The sequence below is a fragment of the Stylophora pistillata genome, chromosome 7, assembly GCF_964205215.1.
Source record: "Stylophora pistillata chromosome 7, jaStyPist1.2, whole genome shotgun sequence".
Lineage (NCBI taxonomy): Eukaryota > Metazoa > Cnidaria > Anthozoa > Scleractinia > Pocilloporidae > Stylophora > Stylophora pistillata.
In genome coordinates, this window is record NC_142525.1 from 24017557 (window position 1) to 24024311 (window position 6755).

The 6755-nt window shown below is 37.3% G+C and overlaps 1 pseudogene; it reads right to left on the bottom strand.

The window, feature by feature from the left end:
• Positions 1–3669: 3669 nt before the first annotated feature.
• Positions 3670–6350, bottom strand: LOC148727178 (uncharacterized; annotated as a pseudogene).
• Positions 6351–6755: the final 405 nt, after the last annotated feature.

A 6755-nucleotide genomic window follows, 5' to 3' on the forward strand; every position in this document is an offset into this window, starting at 1 on the left:
AATTACAATCATACATAATGCATGTGGTGTCTAAGAATGGTAAAATGTGTGTAATTTAATAAAGGCTGATAGTTTCTAAAGAAACTGTTTGGGGCTGCGTCGGTGGGGGTAACGAAATAGTTTGGATATATCAACAAAGTTGAAATGGTAAATCGGCCACCGTAACGATTACAAAAGCTGACGTTTCGAGCGTTAGCCCTTCGTCGGAGCGAATGACAAGGGGCTAACGCTCGAAACGTCAGCTTTTGTAATCGTTTCGGTGGCCAATTTACCATTTCAACTTTGTTGATATATCCAAATTATTATGTAATTTAATAAGCCGTTTTTTGGTAGCTTTAAAATTAATTATGATCAGTTTTTTTTATGTCAAGATTGTTCCTATCAAAGAAACAAGTTCTTCTTCTTCTAGGCCTCGACATCTTTTTGGTGCACAAAACGCGAAAAAAAAAAGAAAAAAAATACTAGTTTGGCCAGCATTGGGCTATATTTTGATCTAAGGTTTAGTCACTTAATTTCAATTATGGTAAAAACATTCATTCCTTCTCTTGAGTTTCAGTGACATGTCTTCCGACAGAATTCTCTGAAAAATTATTTTCTAATGTGATGACCACGTCATGTCACGAGATAATTTTATTGCGGTTTTTACTTATCTTTTTCATTTTCCTTCACTGTAAAATCTGTCAGCAACAAAAACAGTGAAGATTACTGACGTTGCCGTTTCTAAGACTGTGAGCAAGATTGCAGGAACTTTGGCGCAAACACATGTTTATTTGGCACCAGGGCCCGGTTGTTCAAAAGAGAGTTAAGTCTAAGTCCAGGGTTAAATCGGCCTAACCCTGGGTTAAATTTTAAGCGGAGGTTAGTTGCGTTGTTCAACGGGCCACGGTTGTTCGAAAGCCGATTAGCGCTAACCCTCGATTAAATCACCCTAACCCAAGATTAAAATTTAACCCATGATTAGTTTCTGTTCCTGAAAGCGCGATTAGCACTATCCCTGGGCTAAAATAAAGGTTAATTTTAACACACCTAGCGAGGTGGATTAACTCACTAATCGAGGGTAAACTTTCCCCAAACAAAACAAAATGGTCGACTTATTGCTTGGCGGATTAGGCTTAATGCCGGCCCCAAGAAGGAAAGAAAGGACATTTTGGCTTCCAGACGACTTTTCCCTGGACCATTTCACAGATAAAGAATCGAGAAGTCGATATCGTTTTGGTCGAGAGTCCACAGAGTTTTTGTCTGAGCTCCTTCGTGAGGATCTCGAAAGAGATACATCTCGAAACCATGCCTTGTCAACAACTGTGCAAGTCCTTACAGCGTTGCGCTTTTTCGTCTTCGGAAGCTTTCTTTAAGTTATTGGAGATACTCTGGGCTTGTAAAAATCAACCGTGTCCCGAATTATCAGCCAAGTTTCCCTTGCCCTTGCACAGGACCAAGGAAACTTCATCAAGTGGCCATCGACCGAAGAAGAGATATTTCAAACAAACGCGGTTTTTTCACCGAGGAGGTTTTCCTGGGGTGATTGGTTGTGTTGACGGCACTCACATCAAAATTCAGGCACCACATCAAAACGAAAACGATTTTGTCAATCGTAAAGGGTTTCATTCCATAAATGCGCAAGCAATTTGCAATCACAAAGGTTAGTAACATACTAAAATATCATCATAGTTAGTGTTCCATAAAAATTGTAAAATAACCTTTGACAGGGAGGGGAACTCCCCTGAGAGGTTTTTTAGATTGAGATTTCTAACAAACCAGCTGCTACGGGGTTGCATTGATGGGAGTTACTAGATTGTAGTTTCACCTATTCCGGATGTGGGAGTAGTGATAATTTTTTTTTTATTAGGAATTAAGGGTATAAAAGGGAGAAGATGAGTCAATATATTGTTAAACATTTCAGTTAACATACATTCTGTTCCCGATTGACAACCTTTTTTAAAACAAAAATAAATGAAATCATTTGATTCAAATGGTATGGGTAAAGTTTGGTTTGCAAAAACACATGGAAAATTAACCAAGATTATTACACCAATATTTTAATAACAGTATAAAAAAGAAAAAACAAGGAAAAAAAGAAGAAAAAATGTGAGATGTTTGTGAACATAATTATTGCACAGCTAATGGCCAACAGAGTGCAGCAATCAGCAGAGATTTCAAAGTGATGCAGCCCCCCAATTTTCAAAACACATATTAAATAAATAATGAAAAGGTTCTGCAAGTAAATTAAATATTTGAATCAGTTACCCCAGTTTATCATAGACACAATTACTGTGGTTTCTCTTTGCAGTACATTGTTGTAATAAACTGAGATGAGATTTTCTACATCATAGGTAAGAAATTAAATGGTCAAATTACTTATTTGCTGTTTCATTTTAGGCGTGTTTACTAACATTGTAGCACGATGGTCGGGCAGCACCCATGACAGCTTCATATTTAGGCATTCAAGAATTTGACAACAACTTAATAACCAACACCAGTCCCTGGAAGATGGTTCCTATTAGGTGACAGTGGTTACCCTTGTAAGCTTTACCTGATGACCCCTTACCTGAATCCAGTCACAGACAAGCGCAAGAGTTCAACAGTGCCCACAAAAGAACAAGAGAGGCAATAGAACAAGCCTTTGGCTGGTGGAAGCGAAGGTTCCATTTACTTCATTCTGAGATCAGAATGAAGCCAGAAAAAGTATCCATCATCATTGGAGCTTGAGATGATCAACCTAATCTTGTTTGCTTCCATGGTCCAGAGGATGACAAGGTCATCCGAGACCACATCTGCAACACCTTTATCTGAAAAATTTTAATTTTTGTATTTCTGCCTAATGCAATCAATTTTGCTTGTAATTTAACTCCCCATAAAATATAAAAATTCACAGATAAATTTAAGGGGTTTCTGGTTGAAAATACATACATATATACTTTATTGAGACTCCCTTCAACAGGGCTTTTCGGTCACAATGTTAACCAACTTATTTACTGTAATTTAATTAAATTCAAATGTATTTAAAATCATTCAAATTATATCCAAATTTACTACATATAGAACATATTATTAAAAAGTTTCCGCTTAAAAATATCAATATCTTTAGTATTCCTAATGTTGTCAGGTAGACCATTCCATTCCCGTGGGCCGCGAAAATAAAATGCCCTTTGTCCCATCGACAATCTACATCGGGGGATCACAAAATCATTACATCCCCTTGTGTTCCTATTGTGAACCGCTGAACGCTTAACAAAATATTTACGTAAATAGTCTGGAGCTAAACCATTTACACCCTTATATGCTAAAACTAAATCATCAAATAAAACCTTTTCTGTAACATCTAACCATCTAAGAGATCTCCGCCCCTGAGACATATGGTCAAAATTCCTTAAACCTAATACAACTCTGGCAGCAAAATTTTGTACCAAATGTAGTTTTTGTAGATTACGCTTAGATGTGTTCCCCCACACTGAGGAACAATAAAATAGTTTACTAAAAACAACGCTATTTATAAGTAATAAAAGTGTTTTCTTATCTAAGAGGTGCTTAATTCGTCTTATCTGTACTAACTGGTTCATGCCACTAAAGGCTGTTTTAGTAATATGCACATCATAGTTGAGATACTGATCAACATATACCCCGAGATCCTTAGCAAACGAAACTGGTGAGATAGTCTTGCCCAGTAATAAAAACATTAAAATAATTTTGACTCAAGAATCTGTTTTATTGCATCAAAATACATTTTAAGAACAGAATACATTGTTTATTTTTCATTATAAATTATACAAGAAGAACATTTGCCCAAAATAATTCTTTTGGAGGACTTTTTACAATAATCCTCATTTAAAATGAATCAGTGTCAGCAACCACAAAATTTGCATTTAATGCAGTTCCGAAGGTTTTGTTGGCATTCACCTGTTGCTCCAAAAGATTAATTTGCAATTTCAATTTCAATCTGTTTTTTAAGAATCAGAGTTTCCTTCTGAGTACACAGGCATTCATACTGCTTTTTGAGAACATCATCATTACTAATTCTTTTTGCAGGCTTCTTCCGTTCATCAGCCTTGGCTGGTAAAGAATGCACATCTTCAATGATGCTCAAACAGTCTTCTTCAGTCCCAATCTTTGCAGACTCTGATGGTAAATGAGCATCTTCTCCTATAAAATATTTCAAGCACAATTAAGGTTTCACTCAGGCTCAAAGAGTGTGAATTTAGTTTTATGCATCACATAATGAAACAACAGAAGGAGCACCTCTCCCAAAAGGGATCTTAAGCTTTAACATGTACAAAATAAATTATTCAATTTCATACAATGAATTTATGTACTAGTAGACTTAACTCTGTGAAATCATTTACGAAAATGCTTACAAAATCTGAAAGTCAGGTACCAAAAGTTAGGCTTCTTATGGACAGATAAAGTGGAACCAGAGTGAATTGCCAATGAGAACCGTACCACAGTTTAGTGATCGAAAAAGTAGGACATGATTACAGGAACAACAACAAATTATTTAATCAATCACAAACCTAAACAAAGTTGCGTCAAGACGAAATAATAAAAACTAGTTATTTATAAATAGCCGTTCGTAAATAATTAAAGAACAATGCTTAGTAAAAGATTAATAAAGAAAAAATAGGAGCACTTTGTCTTTGACAAAACAAATTTTAACCAAATTATAAACTGTATCAAAGACATTCTTCGAAATCAAAGGTTTTTGTCTCGCTCCTCAGATCGCTTTGCAAAGTGACCGAGCTATGCAATTTTTGATAAATGAATTAGTCAAGAGAAGCTGAAATTTATAGATATTATCTGAAAAATTACTATTAGTCCGTTATGGAACTTTCGTCTAGAGTCAGCTTAAACAGGGTTTAATCGAATGCAACCCTGTAAATGCCGCAAAAGCAGCAAACCGGTTTGGAATTCTCGTGGCAGCCTTCGTTTCGTGAAGTACACTCATGAAAATTTCATCGCATGATGCGATGGGATAATAAACTAGATAAGGTAAAACTTGTTTAATACAGTTATGGATCGTATATGTGCACGATCCTTCGCAGTAAAGCACTATTTGTGCAATAGTGAAAATCAGACCTGAAAAAAATTTCAGGCCTGTACGGGATTCGAACTACTGACCTCTGCGATACTAGTGCAGCGCTCTACCAATTGAGTTAACAAGCCAACTGGGAGCAGGCCATCAAATTAATTCGACATAAACCCGTAGATGATAAATGAAACAACAACAAACATATGAAACATATGTATGAACTGCGGTTATGAAACGTATATGTGCACGAATTAATTTGATGGCCTGCTCCCAGTTGGCTTGTTAGCTCAATTGGTAGAGCGCTGCACTAGTATCGCAGAGGTCAGTGGCTCGAATCCCGTACAGGCCTGAAATTTTTTTCAGGTCTGATTTTCACTATTGCTCAAATAGTGCTTTACCGCGAAGGATCGTGCACATATACGTTTCATAACCGCAGTTCATACATATGTTTCATATGTTTGTTGTTGTTTGATTTATCATCTACGGGTTTATGTCGAATTAATTTGATGGCCTGCTCCCAGTTGGCTTGTTAGCTCAATTGGTAGAGCGCTGCACTAGTATCGCAGAGGTCAGTGGTTCGAATCCCGTACAGGCCTGAAATTTTTTTCAGGTCTGATTTTCACTATTGCTCAAATAGTGCTTTACTGCGAAGGATCGAGCACATATACGTTTCATAACCGCAGTTCATACACATGTTTCATATGTTTGTTGTTGTTTGATTTAACAGTTATGGATGTAGGTTAGAAAAAAAAAGAACATGCAAACTTATCTTTTCCTCCCTTGTGTCCGAACATTGTGTACGCTCAAAGACAGGAAAGAGATTGATGAGCTGAAAACCACGCCGAAACAACATGGCCGGTTGACCTTCTACACTTTTAAAATTTTTGGTAACCTAGAAACAATTGTTTACAAACCTGTCTCAAAGCCAATCAAACCGCTGAGCGCCGGCGTATCCTCAACCACCTGAGTTATCTCTCTGCTGGCAGCACTCGGCGACTTTGGAGGCCGAACACCCCCAGTTACCTTGATCTCCCTCTTGAACTCTGCAGATTCTTTCTTGGCGATGCTCTCGAGATTTTTCCACTTGTCTTTTACCTCTGTAATCGTTCGCTTGCCTTTTCCGACCGCATTTACCGCTTGGGTTATTTCTTCCCAGAGCATTTGTTTCTTTTTGTTGGTCACTGCATTCGTTAATTTGGGCTGGATTAAGTCCAGATTTTTTTTTGACTTTATCAGTGATGACTTCAATCTCATAAACTGAAAAATTCTGTTTTCTTTTTCTGTTTTTCGTTTGGTTTCCATTTCCATGGGGACTCTCATTTTCTGCCATTTTTTCCCTCCAATTTTTTTTTCGCGCGTAGCCGCGTAGCTCCAAATAACGGGTTTGACTGGTTCAATCTAAGCTTAATCGTGGGATAGTTAATCGAGGGATAAATCTGCTTTCAGGAAAGTTATTTTAAACCTAGATTGGCTATCCTTGGGATAAGAAATTTAATCGTCGATTAACCTCTAATCGAGGGATAATTTAATCGGCTTTCGAACAACCAGGGCCTGAAGGTTAACGCCAACATCGGGTTAAGCGATGGGTTAAATTTAACCCATCGAGCGAGCAGGGTTAAATCGTTAACCTCCGGTTAAGTCAGGAATAAAAATTAAAATGGCAGACTTGTTGCTTTTCCATTTACGCAGAAGGCGACGACGAGAAAGGAGATTTAGAGCCGGAACTCAGTGTGAA